The following is a 25,536-nucleotide window of genomic DNA, read 5'->3' on the forward strand; positions in this document are numbered from 1 at the left end:
CTTTCTTTCTAGTTGTTTCGCAACAACTTGGCCTTGGGATCTTCCAGGGAGCTGTATGTATGAGTGACACACTTGCCTGTTTTTACAGCTCCTGCCTTATGTCAATTTAAGCATCTTTCCTACACCTGGAGGAGTTCAACAAACATCAGCTCACAGGTGTCACCCTCCATTGGCTGAAGGCTGGCTCCAGAGAGTCTAGCCAATATCTGCTTTGGCTATTAACAGCCTTGGAGAGGCCAAGCTCGGTGTGTGGGGGGAAGCGGGGGGAGGAGAAGGTGGAAGGAAAAGGAAGGGGGGGTACATGTATGTGCATGTGCATTTGCTGCTGCTTTAACTTTCCATCCATTTAAGAGTTTAAATACTAGTCAAGCACTTAAAATAACATTAGGACACATTCCAGCTTTCTCTGCCAGTCAGAGGGAAAAAATGTTTGAAACCCTGCATCTCAGCACCCCAAGGGCTTTATGATTTGTTAGGTTTAGTAGTTCAGAGGATTAAAAAGACAGAAATATTAGTAGAAAAAGAAGAGGAAAAAGTCAATGTATTCACTGAAGCAAATCTAATGGGTTGCTGGGCCAGAGAAGAAAAGGTTCTACTACCTGACTGAATCTTATTTATATTTCTTGCTCCACAATAAAAAATAATTTTCTAGACATTCCGCCCCCCCCTTTTTTTTTTTTGCTATGCTAGTCACATTTCCTAAATCCTTTATCAACGGCTGCTCTGCATATGAATGGGCTGTAATTGAACTGTCACATTCATGAAGGTCAGTAACCTTTCATTAGGAAGAATGTGTCTTTCTTGATAAATTGGAAAGTCCCTGAGGATTTGAAAGCATTTTTTTTTTATTTCATTCTTTCAAATATACCTTAAAAATCTAACACAGATCTTTCTCTCTCTTTCTCTCGCTCTCTTTTCATAGCACTCTGACAAACCCCTCGTCTTTGTCTTTGTCATAGCAGTTCCATGCAAAATATTCAATCACAAGCTTTCACTGTGACCTTCTTAAAAGCAAAATGGGAGGCATAAGCCCCCCACCCTCAACCTCTCGCTTTGAATTGCAGATAGCTGATACTTCTGCTCAAAAAGAAAAAAACCAAAACCTTGAGATTAGAGTTTTTGCCATGTTCTTGCTTCTTCAGACTGACTTGAGTATCTCCTGTAAAGTGACCTAAGTCAAACTGTGTTGGTACCAGTATATCTGACCATCTTTTTAGTGTGTCCATTTATTTGCAGAGATGGACAGCCAAACACCTCAAGTAGTGACAGGCTGTATGTAAAAAACAAATTGTGGGAGAGAACTGTGCTTAAAAAAAATACTTAGTACTGCAGACAGCTTTCGATCCCTGCCACAGGTTAGGGAAGACTGAGTTGTACAGAGCTATCTAAGGAAAATAAGCTCTTCAGAGGAATGTTTTTGCACCTTGATCTGCACCCTGACACAGCAGGGTCTTTAAAAGAAGCTTTGTGGCTGCCAAACTCGTAACTGCTGCCAGAAACTCAATTCCTTCTCCAGATTTTGATCAGAAAGCATGCAGCAGGATACATGGAAATTTGTTGAGCTTCCCGCCCTTACCAGTGCAAAGGTGCCTTCAGATGTCTTAAAAATACTACCAAGGCTGCTGATCAGAGGGGCAGAAGCCATCTGCTCCTGTAAATCCCAAGACTAGGCCACGTTCTAGCTAGCTAAGCCTAGGGCCCGTCTTCAGTCAGTTGACCGGCTGGGTGTCAAGGGGTCAGAAAAAAGGCAGCTTGGTGATAAAGTCAGTCATTACCAAGACAGAAACACCAGCATGGTAAAGGGGAGACTTGATAAATGGAAGCAAGCATCTGGCCTTTCGTCTTAGCTAGTCATATACTTCAAGAAGTAACATGAATTACAGGTTCTCCAGAGCTGTCAGAAGACAGTCCTTTTATTGTCAGCACCAACAAAGTTGTGGCAGTTGAAGATTCACCACTCTACGATGGAATACAGAAGAAAGGGGAACAAGGTATAATTGCAAAGCAGCTGGAGTCCTTTAATGGTGCAGGTCACACTGGAAGCTTTTCAGCTGGAAAGACGAAAGAAGCAAAACATTTATTTTGATTTTTGCAGGAACGGTTGCAGAATGAATACATTCGTTAATTAGGCTTAACTTACTTTTCTCAAGCCCTCTCTCAACTAGTGGACTTCTGTTGAGTTTATATGCCCAGCTTTGAATGGGAATCCTTTACTGCAGTGCCACAATAGGGTTCTTCTTATGCTAGTAAGGGGAGCCGTAAAAAAGATTCTCCCAAAGCAAAAAAAGAAAGGTGCTACCTGACTTCCCTATTAAAGTCCTCCTCCAGCAGCAAGAGTATGTTTGAATTCATATGGAGAGGGTCTTTATTGAAAACCTAGATGTCCTCTTACGCTCCAGTTCTGCCACCACTCTTTAGACTCAGAGTTCATGGTGGAGGCTAGCCAGGTGTGCCCAGAAGCATAAATCAGCCTAGATCGTCATCAGAATTCTCTCTGCCACTGGTGAAGTGCCAGTACCTGTGATAACACTATAAAGAAAAAAGACCAGCCTTTACCAGTGGCTAAAGGTATGTGGCAAACCCTACCTAGGACTTTAAAATGACAGAAAGGCCTTCACAGACCATTACTTTCAGTGCCGTGTTCAGGCTGCCCAATGCAAGACCCTAACTTAGAAGTGCCCACTACAATGGCTCCTAAGGTCAATAAGCAAGGAGGGATTCAAACTCCCACCTTTTGTGAGCAGCAGTCGCAATGCATCAAGAAGGCAGGACTGACTTCTCTACGTGCCTAACTTGGGTACGAGGATGACTTTTTTTCCCACTGACTGCACAGGAAGCCAAGGTCTAGCAACTTGGCATAACAGGTGGTCAGAATTGCTCACCACTCTCTTGACCTGACATGCTGTCATTGCTCCCATGTTTCATAGCGGGCAACGGGAACACAGCTCACAGTTTCTAGCTCTCAGCATGATCCTTGATCTGTGGCATAAATAGATATATTCTTGTGTGGTGCTTTTCAACCGTATGTCAGGAGATGACTCTGTAGCAAGCCCCGTTTCAGAGGCAAGATCCTGACAGCTTTACTAGGGAGAGACTAGTAAGCAAAGAAGAAAAGCAAAGTTATATTTTAATATAAAGCACAGTTTATGGATCAGTTTTCCCAAGAGTTAATTTGGAGATCATTGCTGTTCTAATCTCCTGCAATGTATGTGGGTATGCCAGTGGTCTGGAGAATGGTTTCATGCAAGGACCCAAACATTCAAATACATTCAGTTGCCAAAAAAACAGAATTAACTGCCAGTCAAATCAACTCAAGTGGAAGACCACAATCCTGGGAAAGAAATCTCGTAAAAATAAATATTTTTAAAGATATTTTCTAGCATGCCTGGCTTAAAATACCCCTTGGGCAACGCTTCTTATGATGTATTGTTACTTCTCTTCTCAGATAAAAGGTTAATAGCCAAGTGGATGAGAGGTAACTTCTTACACATCTCTGGAGAGATTCTGTTCTGCTTCACACTCTTGTGTCCTCTGTCCAGAGTACCCAAATTTCTTCCCTCACTTGAAACTGGAGGTAGTTTCCTGCATCTCAGTACTTGGATTCATACACAGCTAAACCTTTTTTGTATATCAAGGAATTTGGATTCCAAGACTTCACTTCAGGACTGTCTCAAATGAAGCTCTGATAACTGCATATGGAAAAAACAACAGAGTGGTATATCACCTCATTATATATATCCAGACCAAAACAATGAGGCTTCTCAAGCACTCTGCACTGTGTATAAAATAAAAGTGGTTAAAGAATTTGTTTAGAAGTGTGTTAAGCATTTTGCAGGCAGGCGGTGAATAAATCCACTTTACCACTTCATGGCTTTACAAAGAAGCCCATCCATTAACATGGGAACCCTCTTGTTTGCATTTCTTAACAGCTGACATTTGTACCTTTCGAAGGAAAGTGAAGGGCATCTCATTGCCTCATTGTTTAAATCAGTGTGGAAATAATGGGGATGATAGGGAATTGGAGCTAATTTCCTTTGTCTCCTATTCAGCAGATAATGGTGGTATGTGTGGGATGCTAAAGGCCAGGCAGAGGAGGTGACCTGAAGATGACTTCATTCTTATGAGGTTTATCAAAGGCTCCTGTCAGTCAAATGCATGCTGAGAGATTGGGGACTGGCCATCTGGTCCAAAGTTAATCAAAGAGGAAAAAGGAAAGTGAGGAGGTGAAAAATCCCCCTGTCAGCTTTGCGCAAGGTGGAGGGAGAGGCAGAGAGAAGAGGGAACTCCGGTGCTCCAGCAGCCCAGCACCCAGGCTGGATGGCCACGCTGCATGCAGAGGAGTAAACGCAGCAGAGTGGGGTGGAGGAGCGTGGGGGAAAGGCAAAGATAGCGTTGTTGAATTTTCACTGGGATGATCCCACACCGGTTTTAAGTGGCAAGCCTGAAGGTCACTGCTGCTGTTAGCCATGCAGAGCAGAGGCAGAATTGTTTCACTTGTCCTCAGAAAAAAAAGGGGGAGTGACTGACTCACAGTAGGGAATCGGTGTAATATAAAACACAGCGTTTTCTGTCAGAGCGCCAGACTTCCTTCCTTGGAGTTTTGTTTCTTGCAAGCAGGAACAAGAGGTACAGCCATGCCACCTTCATGTCCTGCGGACACAACCTTACCCAGCTCCTCACCTTCCACCCCCTCCACCCACTGGGCTCAAAACCAGGTGTCCTGCAAGCGCTAGCCGCTTCCGAGAGATTTGTGTAATTGGCGCATAACGGCTTCCCTGTCAATACTGACCCACGTACGTTTTTACACTGTGTGTAAGCTAAGAGGGGTATAGAGAGGGGATTTAACAGCAAAGCGTTTGGTTTGCTTTATGCTGAAAGGGTATCACACAATGCCTGTAAGACTGAAGACACCAATCAGGCAACTGAAACACTGTTTAAATGTGTGTGTTACGTAAAAACGCATTATTTCACCATAGATGCATTCTGAAGTAAAACACCCGAGTGTGACAGCCTGTTAGTCTGATTTCCATAACCAGCCCTGTTCAGCTGCTCAAATCAGCTAGAGACATATTTTTAAAACTACAAACGTCCAGATTGTGAATCCCTCCCTCACGCTGGCAAGTAGTCATGCTAATGAGTAGTCTCCTTGACTCCAGGGGAAAAATTCTTGCCAGCAAAGGTTTCACAATCCCAGCCCTAAACATTTCTAAAATGATTAATCAATGTGAACTAACTTAAAACAAAAAGAAAAGAAAAAAAAAAAAGAAGAGGAAATAGGGGAAGGTTCTTTTGAAGGGCTGCAAATTAAGGCTGAGCACTAGGACATGTTTTTGTGGACTTAGGCAGAGCAAGGGATGAACGTGTGCTGCCTCTACTATTTGCACGCACACACATACCCCCCCAACACCCTCCCCAGGACAGAAACATGCTAAAACCGGAGAAAACGGGAACAAAAGGGTTTGGCTGTTTCATATACCTGGGGTTGGACTCACTTCTCCGTTGAGTTTCCATTCTGCTTCCTCCTCCGGTCGAGGTCCAGTCAGGCCCCCATAGAGAGGAACATCTGGAAAACAGCGGCAGGGAGTTCTGCTCTACCTGAGCTTTGCTGGGCTGCGCCTCCTCCGATGCGCTGTTTGGGAGCATCGCTTTGCATGGCCACGCGCTGTAAAACAGAGCTGAGAATAGCAAGAGTGGAAGCACGGAGGGCTTTAAAAAACAAAACCAAACCTTTACAAAGCACCTAACCCCAAAGAACCTCTGCTGAACAGAGGATTTCAGCCAAGAACATACAGCTCTGTCTGTATATACACAGTATATACACAGCTATACGCTGCTTGCTGCCCTTATTATTTTTAGTGAGTTTTTAAAATGGCGAGCAACCTGCTGCACACTAGGCAGCCTGAAACAGGCAAGGGTGGAGATTGGGAGGCCTTGGATTTTCTCGCTGCTAATGGCTGACATGACTCTTATGCATGGGAATAAAAGTCAGTGAAGACTCTCACGGGAACCAAACACACACTTCGTGTGTAATTCTACTTACCCCGACTTGTACTTGCTATCTACTGAACTTCCTTACCTGAGCTGTGATGACTTCAGAAGGAAGGGAGTTAGTAGGAGTAAGGTTTTTTTTGTTTTGTTTTTTATCTGCACAGCTCTAGATCCGAGAGAAATATGACTAAGAAAATGATCTTTCCCAACCTCTGGAAAGAAAATGCAGCCATGTGGATCCCAACATAAAAACAAGCATTGGCATGTCTGAAATACTGTGCCTGCTATAATTAAAACTCACAAGCAACTACAAAACAACTCTGTTTCTGGCTTTACGGCATGAAACCTGCAGACTTTTAGGAATGGGCTGACAGAAAAGTCAGCAAGGAAATTTCACCAGAAACCTGCTATCCCCTGGATGAATTAGGGCTTTTTATCAGGCAGCAAGCCATTATCATATCTTTATGATTCCCCTTGCCCAGTTCCTGCTGGATCTTACAAAAGGAAAAAGCTTTAGACTTACCTGTGTCTGCAAGGATTCCTAGTCTAACACATTGGTTGGATACACAGGCATGAACACGCTGTCATCAGCATGTCCTCCTCCTTCTCGTGGGCTTGGAATAATTTGACATGCCAAGTTAGACAATGCCTTAAATCAAACAGTAGCTCCATTTTCTTCAGTGGCTGAGACTACTTCCAGAAGCACGTAAGGGATTTAGCTACATAAACCCAAACTGATAGAAGATAAGTGACTACATCCCCTTGAAGACATTGAGAACATCCAACTGTGGTCCTTTCCCCACACCCTCCACAACTCCCTTATTTCTAGTTAGAAATCATGTAATTGCAAATATCACAATATTAAGTCCTTCTTGAAGAACCTTTTCAACTTTCTTCTCTGTTATACTGCACGGTCAACAAGCAGCATGCCAAACATATGCTTTAATGATTGCCACAGCAATAATTCACAGAGAACCAGTTTTCTTTCAAAACACTTCAGAATAGCAAGGAGTTGGGGGAGGGAAGTTATCAGGATGCTGGAAAGCACTAATACAATTTATTAGACAAACCCTGTGTGGATGCAATGGCAGGTCTGCTATCAAAGGCAAAAACCTTCAGGCATTTTACATCCCATAATCCCAATGAAAGCCTGTTTTTGCAGATACCCTGCAGTTCATGAATCACTGGCTGTAGCATACAAAATCCCCTATTTAAGTAATTACAGTACAATACACAAATCTGCACAGTGGCTGATGTTATATAAAATATTCCAAGGCAGTCTCAAAACTACAACATTAAAAAAAATCCCAATTGGAAACAAGTGTCTTGCAGTAAGCGTATTTTGTGAAGTAGGAGACGCTCTGATCTAATTGTATTAGGTCTGTCCTGGGGACTGGAAGAGGTCTGGCAACACAGGGACCCAAGTGAGCCACGGACAGAGAATGGCTCCTGTCCCCAGACATTGTTCTCCATGTGTTTTAACTCGGGCTTCATTACACCCTCAAGCTCCCTATTTTTACACATTTGAATGGTTTTGTTATTGCCACCTCAGTTTTCAAACATCAAAGAACACAGAAAGATCTCACATCTCAACCCTGACCTTGGCCGTGCATTGCCCCAATAATGGGGATGGCTTCCTTTTCGTCAGCAGACTGAACCAAAAGCCTGGTATTTTAGGAAGATACCTAAATTCTACCAGGCAGTATGAAGTCTTCTCTCTGTACTCAGTTCTGATTTATCTCCACACCTGGGCAGTTCAGCTTCTGCATTCAGCAATAGGGAAAGTAGGCTTTCTTTCATGAAAAGCCCTCATTTGCCTAACTTTGGTTTCATCTACAGACTGCATATTTCACCAAAGCTTGTACCCTTCAGCTAGTCTGTAAATCAGACTTGGAGTGACAAGTGTGTGGCATTTTGCCAAGTCACTTCCAGATCAGACCAGCAACTCTCAGTCATACCCACATAACCAGAGCACCAATGAAAATGGATAAAGGGCAGAATTGCATTATGATTTACAGAGCATAATGAACATATTCAATTCAGATTAATTAGGAAATATGTTCTACCCCTCTACTTGCAATTTAAGATCTGGCAAAGATCACAGCAGAAAAAAAATCTGAGCTGGAAAAGGAGCATTATTTTTATCATAAGAGTTTGCTGACTTCCTCTTTCAGAGGAAGTACACAGTCCTCCTTCAGTGGAAGTGACTGTTTTAGAAATGTTGATCTGAATCAGACTTAGCATTTTCAGAAATCTTCCGTACCTCCCACAAGGTCCAGCTCTTCAGTACAAACTTTATCTTCTTGTTCTTGGTGGAAGGCATCTGCAGAACAATCGGAACTTGGTTTGCAAAGAGAAAAATTATAATGGCCCCCAAAACGTAAGGGTCAAGTGTTTTGGAAGTGTTCTGTGAACTGGAAATCTTTCTCCAAAGTATTTTGCAACAGCCCAATAAAACATTACATGCTGGCAGAATTTTATCCTGTTAAAGTTGGCAAAGGTTTCTTCACCAAAGAGTAAGTTTTGTTCAGGTTTAATTTACTTTCATACTGCCCCCAAAATCAATGTAATTGCTCAGGTACAGGTTGAAAGGTTCCGGAGATAGTCTAAATTAAGTGACCCACAGCAACCAAGGCACAAACATCAACTGCACAGTGAAAATGAGGAGGAATAGCAATTATCATCTCATGCAAAGGCTGTCTGTGTTAGGTTTGCGTAGAGCTCCCAGGGCAAGCTTTGAAATTAGACAAAAGTTTTTGTTTGAAGGAAGGCAGAGCCATGATGCAGAAGGCTTTCCTAGGTTAGGTCTGCCTTTTGCTACAAGCATCAATCACAACGAGTGCAAGCGGTTTGAGTTAAAGACACAGTGAAGAGTTTGGCAGGAAGTTGGACTGCTCTGTATGTGGGATGTTGTGATTCCTCCAGCTGCGAATCCCTAGGATGCATTTCACCTAGCCAACACCTGACAGGCAGTATTTAGGAGGTTATAAGTCTTCTTTAGAAGAAAATTACAGCAGAAAGACGTCCAATATAACAACTAAAACATGAGAAAAAGGTTTTTCACAGTTTGTGTTCCAGGTGCCCAGCTGAAATCCTGGCTCCATAAAAAGTCTTTTGCTGTGCATTTCTAGGAGGCCAAGTTTGTCAAAGTCTAGCTAGCTTTCATATATATTTGACTTGCTATGTTGCCTAGCATCATAGTCAAAGAAGAGTAGATTCAATCTCACTGCGAAGAACAAATATAGTGTACACTGAGATGGAAAACTCTTTGGTTTGCATAGCCCTATGCACCTCAGCAGGCAGCCATCTAGTAATACGAAGAAGGTGTCCCCATCCTATTCTCATTTACTGGATTTATTTGCCAGAGGCAGGGAGGCAGAACTTTGAGACCATTTTTTTACATAGTTGATGTGTTGGTGCTGATTTTATTTTTCTCTGAAGAGTTTTATTGACTCAACAGAATACCAAGAGTTTTGATTCAGGGATCATATTGCTACAGCATGACAACTGATTTGTCTGCTATAACAGAGAGGAGTTGTACCACAGTATCTAATCATCCCTTTTCATATGTATATAGGTTGTTTTATGGCTTTAATTTAAAGAATAGAGCAAAAGATCCAGCCTCATTAAAAAGGGTAGTTGTGGCTGTCATACAGATGCTTTGCTAAAAACCCCTGACTCACAATCAAAGGAGATCAGAGGTGCAAAAGAAAGGGTGCAGCTTATTCACTCCTACCATTTTATGTCAGTTTAACAAACCCATTGCTGTCAAAAATGCAGCAGTAATGCAACAGACAAGATAGCCAGTATCTTCTCCTCGTCTTCTCAGCGTCTAAACACAAAACCCAAGAAACAGAAACAAAAGTTAAAAAAGGAGGCAATTTTTTCATGAGGCATGTCCAATACCTAATATCTGCCTTTTCCCTGTGTTCGTGGTCAAACTATCAATGTGAAAGAGCACTGAAATGAGCGTGCATCCTGGTAGGGTGGATGAGCTCATGATTCCTGAGTAAGATTAGACCAGACCTTCCAGAAAAAACAGGTATTAATCTATGCCCCTTTTCTTGTACTTCCCCTTAGCACCCATCCTTCCAAAATCCAGGGAATTAAATGATCATCAGAAGAAAACAGCATTAAAAAGAAAGATAAAAACCCCACAGTTCTGCTAATCACTTGGAATAGTCTGTATAGCCACCATCTGAAGAAGGAATCTTTGGTCTATTGTGGTGTATTATGTGACTTCAAGAAAATGAGATGGGAAGGTAAATATACAAAGTAGGATTTAGCAAGGCGCTGGGTGAAGAGGGACAAAAACCATTCTTACGGTTGTCAGTAAAAAGGAGGGTGACACTCTTACAGAGTTAGAGGAGGTCAATAAATCACCATCCTTATCTTGCAAACAGAGCCTGTGACTTCAAAAATTAGCTCATTTATTCTGCACAATTAAATTTATTGAAGTGTGACAGAAAAAGTTTAGCAGTCGCTGATGCAGAAAGGCAGCAACAACGGAGGCAGGCAACTGACTGAATGACACAATTAGTTGATTTTCATTTTATTTATCAATATAATTATTGAATTGTATTTATCCTATTTCACAGATTTTTACCATTATTAGAGCCTGGGCCTCAAGGGAAAGAATTAGTTCAAATTTTCAGTCTAACTTAATGTGATTATAGAGCTGCTAATAAAAGAAAAGTTCTGTAAAGTGCTACACAATCTTGTATTCAATGTCACCCCACCTTCAGGCTCTGAAATCCAGAATCCTTTCACGTAAAGGCAGTAAATTGAATATGAATTGTGAATGCACTACGTTCCCTAGATGGCAACCAAACATATGTTTGCAGGATCCCACCTTGATGCTGCCTCAAAGGAGCCAAGATCCCTTCTGAGTTTTAAACTCAGGGATATGTTTCTTTCTTAAAATAAACCAACCAAACAAACAAACAAAACCACCCCCCCCAAAACCCTCTTTGTCCCCACCTCTACTTCAAGCTTCAGTAAACTTATTTGGAAATGTTGTGAAAAACATACAGGAATACTGGAGAAAGACTGCCATGCCAGAGGAGCAGCGGATGAGTATGGTTCTTACACAAAATTACAGCATTGACCATTTTGGTACAGACTGAAAAAAAAATATAACTCCAAAGCTTCTGACAAGATTTTTTAAAACAAAATAAAAGCTATTGACAAATTAGAAAGGTATCTGCTAGCAAAAGTTACTTTTCTTCTTGTCCAGTCCAGTTTAGAAGCATCTAGACTATTCCAAGTTGCTCTGGCTCACTTCTTGGCATGCCTTTTTGTCATTCACAGTGTCTGCTTTGGTCTTGAACTTGTAAGAGACAGAATGAGAAATGCTGGACCTGACTCACGCACATATTCCACCCTTGCCTTCTACATACATGAGGAAGTAAGCATGTGTTCAGCAGTAAGCTATATAATAATTCATGTCCTTTCTCACAGGTTCAGGAAATTAGACCACATGCTATTGCGAGTGTCTAACTTTTCCAATGTTTTGAAAGACTATTTCCATTGCAACTAGCTTATTCAGTTCTACCCTCCACTTCCATTCCATAAAAATTAATTTATTTGCTCTGAGAAAAAGACATACAGGCCATTTTTCTAAATGTTGGTCAAAGCGTCATGGAGCACTGCCTAAAACATTAAAAAATGGAGAAGGCCCAACATAATTCTATAGCCATAATTAATAAGAATGAATATTACTACTTACAATAAATAGCTGACTTTGGGTGATAAGATACTTCCAGAATTCCCACTGACTTAAACAACATATTCCAGTCACTGGCATCTTGATATCTGCGTAGGCTCAGACTATATTTTGGGAATTTAGTATAGTGACTTCTGCAGGAATAGGCAAGAAGGGAGGTTTAAGTCTGTGAGACATATAAATTATTACAGCTAATAAACTGGATCTCACTGGGACTATTTGAGTTAAATTTGACATGCACCATCTACAGAGAAAGGGATCAAAAGAAAGAAAACCATATATTGCACATTTTCTTTTGTGTGTTTCTTTTGGGTAAAGCCTGGAATGTTGCCTCTCCATTTATGGACAATTATACACCCCACTGGGACCTGGAGTTGATGGAAACCATTCCATAGCAGCACCATGCAGTGATCTGCCCACCTCCAGAGGCACAGAAGCAGAGGTGGCCCTGTCTCCAAAGAACCTTCACTTCAGCATCAGAAAGGATATAACAAAGGGACAGATGGGAACAAAAAGGGATCAAAGAACAAAAGATAATTTTAATGGTTTAATTGACTGAAGATGTCTCCATTTCAGCCAAGACAAGCAGAATCTTCGTTGCTTTTGCTTGTATTCAGTATCAGCAGGGAATAGCATACCTTCAAGGACTAACTTCTTACAATCTCTGCAGAATTCGACAAGGCTCTCATCAGCAGGGAGAAGCTGCACAAGAGTGCAGAAAATGGGCTTCTAGACCTGAGTGAGTATTCAGCAGTTCAATAACTATGATTTCACTCTTCTATGGTACTTTTCACTCCAAGAACACCAAATCATCAGGCAAAGAAAAGCATCCTTGTGTTATGAGATCCCAATTTGGCAGGTAAACCTCCATTATCCAGAGCCCCTCAAAAGAAATAAGAAAGGCTTTTGAACATAAACCAACTGGATTTTACTAGAATATAAATTAGAATCCTTAACTTCTCAAAGCAGTGTAAACTGCACTGGCTGGGTCAAACACAATCACCATAAAATGAATAACATAAATCAGTTTTTCCCTGCCCACTGCATCCTTACAAGGATGCGTTCAAGCATGGTTTCATTCAATTCAGTCAATATTTGGACTGCAGCAAGCCATGCATAGTCCCTTCTGGTCCCTATGAAGCTTCTTCTTCCCATCCCAAAGACACTTGATTGTGATACTGCTTCTTGATTCTCTGCTACCTCCCAACCTGCCCACTGGACTGGAGGCCTCTCTTACTGAGTGGCTGCTCCCCTCTGTCTGCCATATCCTACCTCTTCAGTGAAATCACCTCCTCCTTGACACTACTGCACGGATATAAAGGGTAGGAGTACCCATTTTCCTCTCACAAGAGCTGCAGCTGAGCCAACTATGTCTTTTTAAAAAGAAATCTAACCTATAAACTGAGAACAAATAAAGCAGACACTGTTCATCGGACCTTGGCATTATCCCCATTTTCCATTTGGGAAATAGGAGCCGAGAAAGGGAGACATCAAAGATAATAAAGATTACTGGGAGACTTCTGCCTTCCCAGGTGTGCCTTGCCTGACCCTCCAACCCCACTTTGCTGGCTTACGCAGCATGCCATAAAAACTTAGATGAGTCCATTTTAAAGTCTTTCATGTGCTGGAAGCTCTAGCAAAGCTTATGCACTCGTCACTCAAAAGGATATTGTTCACATGCATATATAGAGCATTGGGCTTGATCCATCTGATGTACAAAATCTTGTGTCTTAAAAATGTCACAAGCCTGGAGGATGCTTTTCTCCACCTACAGCAATCAACATTGCTTTGTTTTTCTCTCTATTTCCCAAAATAAAAACTTAACCAGGACAGTTTTGTTCAGGGATGAATTTGCTTTTTGACTGACTTCAGAATCTTCCCAGATTAACCCTGTGGACTGCTGTATAACCGTCAGGCCTCTGAGCTCACTTTTCATTCCAAATCAATGTTTTCTAAATAATTATTTACCCATGAACAGGTCACAGAGGCCCTACAGCAATATTTTCCTCCCCCTTCCATATGCAGAATCATTACTCAAAAGGGCAATGTGCCTCAGGTTTCCAGACTACTCACCAATTCATCTTTTCTTAAAGCCATATTATGCATACGTATTAATGTGCGGCACCAAAGCTGAAGAAAGCCTGTCCAACTCTTCAGAGGAAACTAATTAATTGAATAAAATCAGTGAGAACAAAATTCAGAGGAATCCTGAATGTACAAAGTTCCTGAGCCCCTCCTAAGCTTTTCAGTCAACAGGGGCCCAGGCAACAGTAAATAGCAGTTCTGCAAAGCACAGGGAGCCATATAATTTCATCATTCTATATATCAGTTTTCTTATCCAGAAAGTGAAGATTTAGCAGTCAGGCTGAAACACTCAGCACTCCGGTGCTACAGGAGGCTGCCAACAGGGATTATTCTAGGCCTGAAACTGGGCGAGCTGGAGTAAAGGGAGAGGATCACAGAGGTGAGTCCACAGCATGGAGGGGTGCAGTCGAAGAGGTAGAGTTGCACAGCGTTTTGGGGTGAAGGAACCCACTCCTCTCTATATGGTTTCTGCTGAATTAAACAACACCTCCGCTGGACCTATCCTGAGTTCAAACACAAAGCAAAATTCCCCTACAGGAAAGCTCAAGTGCTACAAAAACTGGTTCAGCTCTGTCAGCTCCAGCTTCCCCACCAGTGTTCTGCCCACCACTTCCTTTGCAGCTTTACTCTAATTATAAATAGCTCTGCATGACAGATCTGACCTTCACCTAGGTTGAGCTTAGTTGGTGGAGGGGCAGGTTACTGCTCCTTCAAAGCTAGGGACCTGGACACGACAGTGGGCTATATGTCACTCGCAAGGGACAATACTTGGAGCCAACACAACTGAGAGTGAACAGGTAGCAGGGCCAGGACCCGAGTTTGTGACTCTTCTCCCAGTGCTCTGATGAGAGTATGCAGAGCAGGATGTGCTTGTACCACTGCTTACGCAAAGTTTGACAATAAATAAGAAATATTAAAGGAATACAGCCTGAAACAGCCAAGTTATAACCCCAGATGATTATGGCTAGAAGTCAGATCCTAAGGGAAATGGGGACTAAACTATGGAAAATGGGACAATGAAAGCCTCTGTGGGAAGTAGTGTTTTTTCCTGTGCCTAGTTGCAAACAAGATAAACCAATATAGATCAAACAAAATGTTGCTTCCCCCCAACTCTCAGAATCTTTGAACAGTAGGAAACCCAGCAGTCTGAGGTTGAACAAAAAAAATGCTTTGAAAGGAATGATGCAACTGAGGGAATAGGCCAATACGCAGATTTTGGAAAAAGAAACACTGTATTTAACATCCATTACTTGCCTTTATACCATCTAAGATGTGAGAACACTGACGGGGCCTCCTCTCTGCATCTCAGTCACCAGAAGCTGGCGGTCAGCAGAGCACCCCGTTGCTGAATGAGGAGGTCATCAAGAAGACAGAGCCAAGATCTTCTCTTCACAGTGGTGTGTGGTGGGAAGACAAGGCATAAATTGAAACAAGAGAAGTTCATACTGGCTATATGGATATTTATTCCATCCCCCCACCCCCCGAGGAAAATCAGGGTTGCCCAAAGGTTGTGCAGCCTCCTTGGAGGTTTTCAAGGCCCACCTAGATAAATCCCTGAGCAACCTGGTCTCGTCTCATGGCTGATCCCGCTTAGAGCAGGACGTTGGACTAGAGACCTCCTGAGATGTTTTCCAGCCTGAATTATCCTATGATCCTACCTGCACTGAAATTGTTTGCCTACCGCATATTCACTGATCCTGTATGAGAAAAGAAAGCAACTCTACATTTGGTAGCAAGGACTCTCTCCTGGTATTGGAATATTTGGGTTCTGGTCCCTTTTGTAATGGCCAATTAAGTACTACTACAATTACCTTACAATTGAGATTAAATTTAGACGTGTAATACCTCTGTATTAATACCCAAGTTTGACTTCGGTGTGTCAACAAGCAAGTAATTTCCAGCTCAGAAAAGTTTGCGTGCCGTACACTGCCGTACATACTACATACAGCATGGTGTTTTGCTACAGTGATCCATAAGAATTAAAAATACATGCACATGGGAAATTAAGCTTCATCTCCTGCGGCTGAAGCTGTTCAAATATCCAAGGTTCCATCAGACTCTTCCAGCACAGCGCCATCTTCCCTTGCATTTCTGGGGGATGAGGACATAAGGAAATGCCATTCCTTTTACAGCTAGATCGTGCTATTACTCCAACTACTTCTGAGATACTGGTACTGTTTGTTCTCCTAGCAGCAACTTTGAGGAACTCAAACAGTCACATATTGCTCAGAGAAAATACAGAAGAAAAACAAGCCAAAATTTTGGTGAAGACCTTAATTATGAACACAGAAGGTGAAGTACATTTTTCTTCAAGTCCAGGATGTCCAGCCTGTACAACACAGCAAGAATTTCTAACCCTTCTCAAGTAATGTCATTGATGCCAGATACTTAGTGCAATGATTTCAGCAGTGAATGTCAAATCACTCTCAAATATTTGTATGTTTCTTAGCTCCTAAACTGACAAGCTTTAATTTAAGCAGATATAAGTGAAATCTGCCACAGCACATGTTGGTTAAGATATTTAAATGATACAGGCCACAATGAGAAAGACACAGAGCACATGCAATCCTCATTAGAATCAGTGTGGCAGGGGCTCTTCTCATTACAGTTACTTAAACAATAAATTAATTAAAAACTCCTCAAAAAGCCCAAGCCCAAAACTATTCAAGATGTGTGGGAAAAATGCCACACTCTTGCAATCTGCTTTTCATGGAAAAAATGGCAGTCCTTTCTTTTAATCTTTATTCTCATCTTTATTTCTCTTTTCCCTACAGAACCCATGTGGAGTATATAATACATAACTAAGCAAATGAGGCAATGGAAAGTGCGAGGATATTAATTACTGCATCATACCTCTGAGCAAGCTCATTTCAATAGACCCCAGCAGTGTAGATAGTGGCAAACTTAACTGGGGGTCTCATCAAGTTGCTAAAAGAATTCCCCAGTCTTTCTGACATGAGTCCTTAATATACTATACCCCTCTCAGTCCATACTCTTGTGTTTTGCCCATCCTTTAGAGATACAGTAAGCTTCATAGGACAGACACTATGTCCTTTTCATTTTACTTTTCTTGGGAAAGCGCTACATGTCAGCCTCTATCTATCTATATTCTCTCCCCACACCAAAGCCTTTTGAACCTGTTGGCACATTTCAAGTCAATCTATAGAGGACTAAGAGATAAAAGATGAAATTCCACAAATATTGTGAAAGTAAGAAGGCAATACAGGAAATAATTGTAGTGCTCTTAACAAAAGAGACCTCTAAGAAGAACTCTTTTATCGTATTTATTAGTCACCAGAGAATCCCCAGGGGCAAGCACTTTGAGGAATTTTCCAAGCACAGCCAAACCTTGGAATAGAGCTCGTACCTTCTTAGACACAGGATAATTCCATCACAAGATCCAAAGCCATAGAAAACCAGGCTTCACATGTGCCGCTCATTAATTCCACCTATCAGACCCTGACTCCAGCCCTGCATTTGGATAGAACCAATTGGTTACCTCCACCTGTCAGTTCAAGCCCATAGAGGACAAAGGACTGGATCTAAGTCTCCAGTTAGGTGCCCACAGTGCCACTCAGATGGAGCACAGAGGCCTGACAGCAAGTAAGTGATCTTCTGTCCCTCCCCTAACCACTGGGTCCTCCTCCAGACCACTCACTGGGGCACCTTTAATTCTTCTGCTGTCTTGACTATGTTGGGCCAAATGTCCTGGAGCCTTCATACCCCAGAAGCCATTTGGGACTTATGAATTAGGTCCTCTAGTGCTGATGTTCGCTTAGCACACGGCTGGTGGGGAGGAGATAGTCCTGTTGAATCTGTCCTGTTACACAACCAGCAACAGCTCAGTTCCTAGGGCTGAACAAGACTGCACAGGTGGGATTCTCTTTTTTGGATCTAGTCACTTTCTGCCCAAAGTGCCTACATCCCAGGTAGCTTTCAGAAACCTTCTCTTGATCTGAAGCTGAGGGAACTGGAATTGGCCAATGATGATAATGATTAACTACAGATGCCCTGTTAATGCCCTGCTGAGATGATCAGCCAATAAATTCCCATCTGAAGATAAGTGCCTAAGAAAATGGAACATAACTGGAAAATGCCAATCTCTCTCCACTGACTGAAGAGGCAGCCTAGATCATTAAACCTCTATCTGCTACACAGCTACCTTTACAATCTGTCCTTTGGACTCCTAAATATCCAACTCACTTCTGAAATCCTTTGAACTTGAAACAGTTTTATTTTTAGTAAACAATCCAGGCAAACTTGTCAGATTCAGTTGGAATACCTTTCAGACTCTATAAATAATGTTCACATCTCTACATTATAAATTTAGCACAGAATTTCAAGTCTTACTTTTCAGATGCCAAATCCTTTTAGTAGAAAGCTTTTTAGATAATAGGATCTTTCTTGTGTAATGCATTCATAAATATCCTTCAGTGATAGGGGTGTAGTTCAAAGATCATCTCAACACTGCTGATTAGTTTCTTAATTAAATTATTGTGTTTAAAAAGGGATAAATAAATACTGGTTACAGTTTAAAGGGAAGCAAAAGTGGGTCACAGAACTTGAAAAGGCTGCCCAATGAAATAAAAACAACAAAACATTGCATTTTTCTCTCTGGAGAAGTGCGTTCGCGAACAGGGTGATGTGTCTCCCTCCCAAGAGGTGGATTAGAAACCTTGGGCTGAGCTTTCGTGAAAGAAGGGGTCAATCAAGGGTGTTTTGCAAGGTGGGGAATGAGATTTACAGGAACATGACCAGTTGGCCAGTTCATCGTTACACACTACACATGTCCTAAATTAGGAGAGCATGAAGCGGGTGGATACATTACACTGTTTGCCGAGAAGCATATTGGGTGAGTTGTTCTTATTCCAGTTCTTTGAGAACTCAACACCACATCTCCCAGGAATCTGTAAATCATCAGCAGGTGATATTTGTTGGCTGTTATACCATGGACAGTCAGAGCCGGTTACGACTTTTACCAGGCGTTTTTTCTGTTCATGTTTTTCAAGTTCTCTCTTCCAGGAAGCTGCAAAACAAACCACAAACCAACAAGTAAAGTAGCACAGCACAAAACAAAATTCCAGAGATAAGAGACTTGCTGATAACATAGCCTTTGACATTTGTTTGGGAGCATTGCTGAGTTAAATATCAGTCCTTTACCAGATTAATAAATGTATGCCTGCTCTCTCTCTCTATTCACCTATGTAGCCCGTCAGTGCAGTATCTGAACACCCCTGGAAACACCAGCGAAGTTACCCTCATAGCATCCCTTTGAGGTAGCAAAATACAGAGATTAACAGACTTGTCTGAGGTCAGATGGGAGGGAAACATGTGGCAGAGAAAGGCCCCAGAATTCTGGTTCCTCATAACCACAGCAGAAGCATCTATGTTGTAGGGTCCCCCATCTATCTGGTACATAAAAGGTTGTTACTGATTGCCTCTGTGGCCACTGAGGAGGGAACAAGATTTGCATCAAAGACAACTGTTGGACATCAGGGCAATCTTCTAACTGCAGAGAAATGAAGTACTGGGACAGGATATTCACAGCAATGCTGTGGCATGTCCTTCATACAGGTTTTTAAAAAAGGGCTGATAAATAATTCTCAGGAATGGGTCTTTTGAAAGATTGAACCAGCCTGTTGTGTTCTACACTGTGGACATGACAGCCTAGAATATTACCTAGTTTGTTGCGCTACCGTTAGCTTTGCATTGCATATCAGAACTTGAGCGGTAGACAAGTAATGGAGACATTATCACCACAGTAAAATAGGGATGGGTCTAATTCTAGTGTGTCAGAAGATATACAAAATAATATACCTCTTCAAGTCATTAAAACAAATCAAGCAGCTACAAAGGACCAGAGACAGGCACTCTCAGCAGTGTTGAACCGCAGTAAGTGGAGTGTGAGGGAACATCTCCATATAAAGAGACTAGGGTTTCGGCATGGACTATAGGTAGTATGTAAGGTGTGCTGAAAATTAAAGCAACCTTCAGGAATTCTGTCAGCAGCTGATCAGTCAAGAACCCACAAGATGAAAAAGCAAATGAAACTGCCACATCTGCATGGAAGATGAGATCTGTTACGGGTCCAGCCCAACTCCTTTTTTAATTCAACAGAGCACTTCCATCTGACTTCAGTAGATTTGACGTGGCTTCCCCCTTAACAAAAAGTGACCCAAACTTCATATTTTATAAAGGGCTGAGTTCCTAGGGAATGCCAAGAAGTTTAGCACCCTCCAATGGAGTCTTTTGTTAGAGCACATTGGTGTGGGAATTCTGAACGTCTGGAAGCCTGGACACCCAAAGTCATGGACAAATAGCGACTGCACACATGCAACAAGTCAGATGCAGCCAGAGCGCACACAACTTACTGTACGTGCACTCAGCAACTCACAGTGCATAAGCACTAAAATGCAGGCATCACATTTCTGAGCTGGACCTTCCAGTCAAAAATGTATCTGTGCATGTATTCTTGACTCACGTGACCCAGCCATAATTTTGCAATGCGTCTTCCTCCCCTTCCTTGTTTGGATGGGATTTGCCTCTGCCCTGTTTATAGAGATAAAATAGTAACAGTGAAACAGTTGACATAAAGCATGTGTTCTGAATTATTTATGTGTTTCCTGGTGGAGTTTTTTTTGTTTGTTTGGCTTTTTTTTTTTTTAAACTGGAACAGAAAAGAAAAAAAAAGAACAGAAATACCAAACATACCTGCCTAGCTATGCAGCAGAAATGGACTTGTGGATCCAGTAACAAATACAGCCCAGTGTGAAACTATAGGTTGCATTTTGTGGAGAAAATACATGTCACATCATGTATGGGCATGTGAGTTTTCTGTGGATTAAGCAAACATCACCCTATGCTGCAGGCCCCCACCCAAAAAAAAAAAAAAAGTATGTGTGTGTGTAGAGATACAGATATCTATCTCCTTCTGCCGTTTCTAACAGCATGCAGTGCTAGAGTTCATAGCAGGATCTGGCACTGATGAACCAACACGTGCATGTGAATGTGGCCCAGCAGAGATGGATACATTTGTTTGTATACTTCTACTGCATCTGGGGTGGAATATGCATTTCATTTCTTCTCTTTTGGTTAATTTGGGGAAGGCTCAAGCCACTAAGCCCTAGTAGCATACCACCTGACAGGGCATTCCTGACCCAAGCCACAAAATCCTCTGGGTAGCCAAGCTACAGGTATATACCCGAGAGTTTCCACAGCCCAGCTCACCACGCTGGAGGATCACAACTGTGATAACATGGTCTTCACTATTCCCTAGGGGGAAATCTAATCAAAAGCTTTGCAGAACTACAGGCCTCACTTTTCTGTTCATGGGAGAGACCATTTATCTGTGGTCATGGTATGCGGTATTTATCTGAAGATTACATTCAGCTGTTCCCTTTCCAAACCTTTTGGTACAAGTGCCAGTAGATGTTCACTGGCCTGTCAAGGATAAAACGAATGCAGGGGAATCTTGGAAAGACATCAAGCAGAGAGGAACCTGGATCACAATAATGAGCTATCAAGTGCGAATAAAGATCCAAACTTATCTAGGGCCTGGTGTTTAATTGGTCCCTTTCTGTCCACGACATCGATGTTTACAAAACTCTCTAAATTTTTAGACAAGCACCTTCTGTGACATTGGCCATTGAGGAATTCATGCTGGTTTTGGTAAATGCTGGGAAAATTGGCCTTTTTGGCATGGAGTTATTACTTTTGCCTCTGGGAAGCAAAGAAAATAAAAATAGATCAGTAACTACAGCTTGAGAGAGAGGTTTACATAGCCCATGTAAATGAAAATTTTGGCCAGACTTCTTTTATTTCCAACTCTTTCATCTTCATACTATCTTTTCAGCTTTACATTAAAGATGGTTCTTATCACAGAAATCGGACTCAAATCCAACGCTAGATGTGGAATATCGTCCACCTGGGTCAGCCCCTTTTAACCCCACTCCTGCCCATTACAGTGTTTAAACCCTGGTTCAGAACCAGCCACAGCTTCCAGGCTGCCCTCCTTTAAAAAAAAATAAAATTAAATCTCTTTCTAAACTTGCTCCCCATAAAGCATTCCTTAGCTTCAATTTAGGCTGGCTCCCTGCAGGCCATCCCACGGTCATTCCAGGAGAACCTGTCCTATTGCTCCATACTTTCTGCCTCCTGGAGTTAGTATGTGCTGTTCAGGAAACAAAAGCAAACACTAGTTTTCTAGTGTGACGTGACCTTATAAGTCGCTTGCAAGCCCATCTCCTCCCCTTTCTCCCTGTAAGGCCAGAAACCTGTTGCTACAGACTTTTGGTACTCAAGGCTGGAGTCAACCATCAGAGTGATGAGGGTGTACGCAGCAACACAGCTGCTCTCCGCTCACATGGCGAGTGCTAAAGGGGAGGCTACCGGCATCTCTGTCCCTACCTCGATAAACATTGCTGTCCAGATATCGAAACTAGTTGCAGATCTCCCCTTCGCTCCCATGATGAGCGGATCCAGACCACTGACTCAAAATCTCCATGCTCTAGGATCCCTTTCCTGTTTTAACAAAGACAATTTCAAAATCTGGTAGCTTGGAAACTCCCAGGGCTCAATACAAATTACTTTAAGTCCCAGTGGAAAACAGATTCTTCCGTTTCAATAACATACAGTTTGTTTAGAGAGCTGGCAATTCAGAGGAGACTGAACCATGATTCCTGCCAAGCCTGGGCCTCACACCACAGTGACGGGGGCAGTGAGTAAGGATTTATTTTTTCCCACAGCGGTGGAATTGAGACATCATTCATGTAGATATGTTTCCCAGTGTTTTAAATGACAGCTGTTAAAGGATGTCCCCCACACTTCAGGAAGCTGAGAGTGCCTCTTTGTCAAGTCACCTGCTCGGAAAAACTCTGATCAGGTCACATACCTCCAGCAATCTCTTGGTTTGGATACCCAGCTGGCCTTTAAAACACAAAACAAAGTTCTCCTAAGATTATGTAAAGGAGAACCTCAATAAAACATTATAGATGGAAAAACATTTCTTCTCCTCCTTCAATTAGCACCCGGCAGCCTTCTCACTAATTTCATCCATCATCACGTGTAAGCCCCACTCTTACAGCAGTCCATCGCTGTCTCGGAGACCTTCTCCTCAGCCTGCTAGAGGCTTACGCTAAATACTGACCTTGCCTTAGTCCCATCCAACCAACCATCAATACCTTTAAACACCTTGCTGACTTGCTAACTGCAGGGAAAGGGGGATTATTCCTTGTCATCCTCAGCCCAGAAAACACCATCCTTGTTAGTCGCAGGAGTCCAACACCATACAACGTCTCAGGTCTTCCTTATAGGCAGTGGTTGCTGTTACAGCCCTACAGGAACCAAATGTATTCCCTCTCTCCTCAGGGCAAAATGCCAGCAACACAAAGAGCCTACCTTCCCAAAGCACTCGGGAGTTAACACAGCAATCAGCAAGAGCCAGAAGCTTTCTATAGAGTCCCAGAGCCAGGACTGCCGCTAGGTTTTAACAGTGTACAACACAGGCAGATATGGCCAAAGAAATCCAGCTGCTGCCAAGCTGCTTGCATTTTGGGTGCAACTGGGTCTTCAGGCTGGCCAGTGCTTTGAGGTGGTCTTCTCGCACCTTTTCCTTAACGTGAGCAGCCCAAGCCTGCCAAAGGGGTGAGGATCTGCAGAGATGTGAATCCAGGCTACTCAAAACAGAGAGAACACGGATCTTAGAACAGAAAAAAACCAGTCCCCTCCACTCCTTCCCCACCGCACCTTCCTGGCCGCTGTGTGTTCACACACTAGGGAGCTCCCAATCCTTCTCTCAGTCCCCAACAGTTTTCCGCGCGCTCTGCTCAGCTCCAAGCCCTGCACCGTTCCCGCTGGCTCCCAGGAGACCCTCTACGAGGGCCACGTGGGGACGTCACAGCTCGGTGTCATGCTCAGGAGCTTCCCATGAGCTCTGCTCCACGTTTGGGGGGTGTGTGTCGGGGAGAACGGGATGCCCCACGCTGCCCTCTGTAAAAGCTCTTCTGCCCTCCCCATAGCCTTCTGAGAAGGGGCGGTTTTCCCCTCTCTACAGAATTGAAGCAGGCAGAATAAAACAGCCTCCCTCTTGCTGCTCACCCACAGCTTTTGTAACAAAACAGAACATGCACTAGCTGCAAATGAACGAAATAAGTAGCTACCTCCCTTCACAGTGAATTATACAGCTTTTCCTGGCATACTTTTCCGCTCTAAAACCATCCCAAGAATGAAAGCAATAAGTGGGCACCAACAGGAGACTGGGGACAAGTATCAGAACAAGTTCCACCATAAATCACTTGTGTAGCCACAGATACACATACAATGATGAGGACGGAGAAAAGCCCATGAGGAAATCAACCATTTTGTCATCAGAGCAGGGCTTGAATATTGTGCAGTAAATAAGGCTAGGGGCCACACACTGAGCAGCAAGGAGAAAACTAAATATTAAGTTGCTGCTCAGTAATTGAGCACAGCCCATTCTGTGCACGAAATAAGGCAGGGATGAAAGAGGGGGGAAATAGCAGAAGCATATGTAATTAAAGGCTACAGCAGAAAAACATTCACAAGGGGCCTAACTGAAGATACCAGGGGTAACCAGAGTTCTGGCGTTCACTGACTTGGAAGCATCACGCACATGCGTGTATGAGTGCGTGTGTGTGTGTGCATGCTGTGCACATTTGATTACCCCACGCACAGGTAATCCACACAAAATCAGCGGCCAAGTCCCTTGAGAGGCTTCTACAGGGAAGGGAATTGAGGTTGGAGGAACAAGTGTCAGAGCTCCAGCAGCAAAAAACTATGCAGAATGTCAGAGTTAAGTGTTTCCTTATACTGCTCGTGCATATATATAATTCCTACTACTGCAGAATTACACTCAATTTGCAGATTACCTGCCAGAAAACAGCAGCCTTGCCTTTGCAACTCTGAAGGCATCCTTTAACTAATTTCTTTTTTAATGTGTATGCATTCAGCTTCAGTGTGAGCAATGGCTGGAGTAGGAGAAATTCATGATACCTAACTTCTAGTGATAATCTTTAGTGGGAAGCTAGGCACCTACCCGTCATTTATACCTTTAAAAAAAAACCTCCTCCAGAATGCCGTTTGCCTGCAGATCATGCAGCTCAGCTGGCTTTGACAAAAAACAGTTGTTCCAATTTCTGGGACAGGCTAGAAAGAGTGAGCGTAGTTATTCTTCCCCAAGGCAAGGCCTGGGTGGAGCTGGAAGAAATGACAGCAGGCAGTGAATGGGAAGTGAAGGTAGCCCAGCAGTGGAAGCAAGTACTGAGGTAGCAGCTGGGAAGAGAGGGAAAGCAGTCAATTTTAGGGGAGAAGAGAAAATAGAAGAGGGAATGTTGTTCTCTCTAGGCGCTTTACTGCAAATTACAAAAAGGAGCATGGAAACGGGAAATCAGAAGGCAGCCCTTGTTCCTCTGATTTCTGGCAACCTGGTAAGCCTTGTTCTGCTCATTAAAAAAATGACCAGCCTATAATATAGTGAGAGAGGAGGGGACCAGCCTGGCCATTTTTTGGGAGGCACCAGCCACCTCTCTTCTGAAACTCACAAAAGCTGTCAGAGATATTCCCACTGGTTTGGGCCTGGGGGGCCAGAAAGCTGATTGTTAATCTCTAACACATGCGTTGTCTCATCATTTGTAGTGGGGTGAGGCACAGGGGTTTTAATTTCTGCTTTACATCCTTCCTGCTAACACCCAGCATGCCTCTCCCTTCACCGCATGGCTTTG

At 42.8% G+C, this 25,536-nt stretch overlaps 2 long non-coding RNA genes across 2 annotated transcripts in view; both read right to left on the minus strand.

The window, feature by feature from the left end:
• Positions 1-1,758: 1,758 nt before the first annotated feature.
• On the minus strand, positions 1,759-10,387 carry LOC115353086. The gene is made up of 4 exons (XR_003927411.1): positions 5,477-10,387; positions 3,488-3,689; positions 2,300-2,529; positions 1,759-2,051 (listed from the first exon to the last, which is right to left on the minus strand). It is a non-coding gene; the product is annotated as an uncharacterized LOC115353086 (long non-coding RNA).
• Positions 10,388-11,002: 615 nt separating this feature from the next.
• The window catches only part of LOC115353085, a 29,398-nt gene continuing 14,864 nt past the window's right edge, over positions 11,003-25,536 (minus strand). Inside the window, exons 2-4 of the long non-coding RNA XR_003927409.1 lie at positions 20,193-20,347; positions 17,166-18,824; positions 11,003-15,889 (exon numbers count right to left, since the gene is read on the minus strand). This is a non-coding gene — a long non-coding RNA (uncharacterized LOC115353085). The remainder of the gene's footprint in view (positions 15,890-17,165; positions 18,825-20,192; positions 20,348-25,536) is intronic.

The sequence above is a fragment of the Aquila chrysaetos genome, chromosome 18 (genome assembly GCF_900496995.4).
Source record: "Aquila chrysaetos chrysaetos chromosome 18, bAquChr1.4, whole genome shotgun sequence".
In the NCBI taxonomy this organism is placed as follows: domain Eukaryota; kingdom Metazoa; phylum Chordata; class Aves; order Accipitriformes; family Accipitridae; genus Aquila; species Aquila chrysaetos.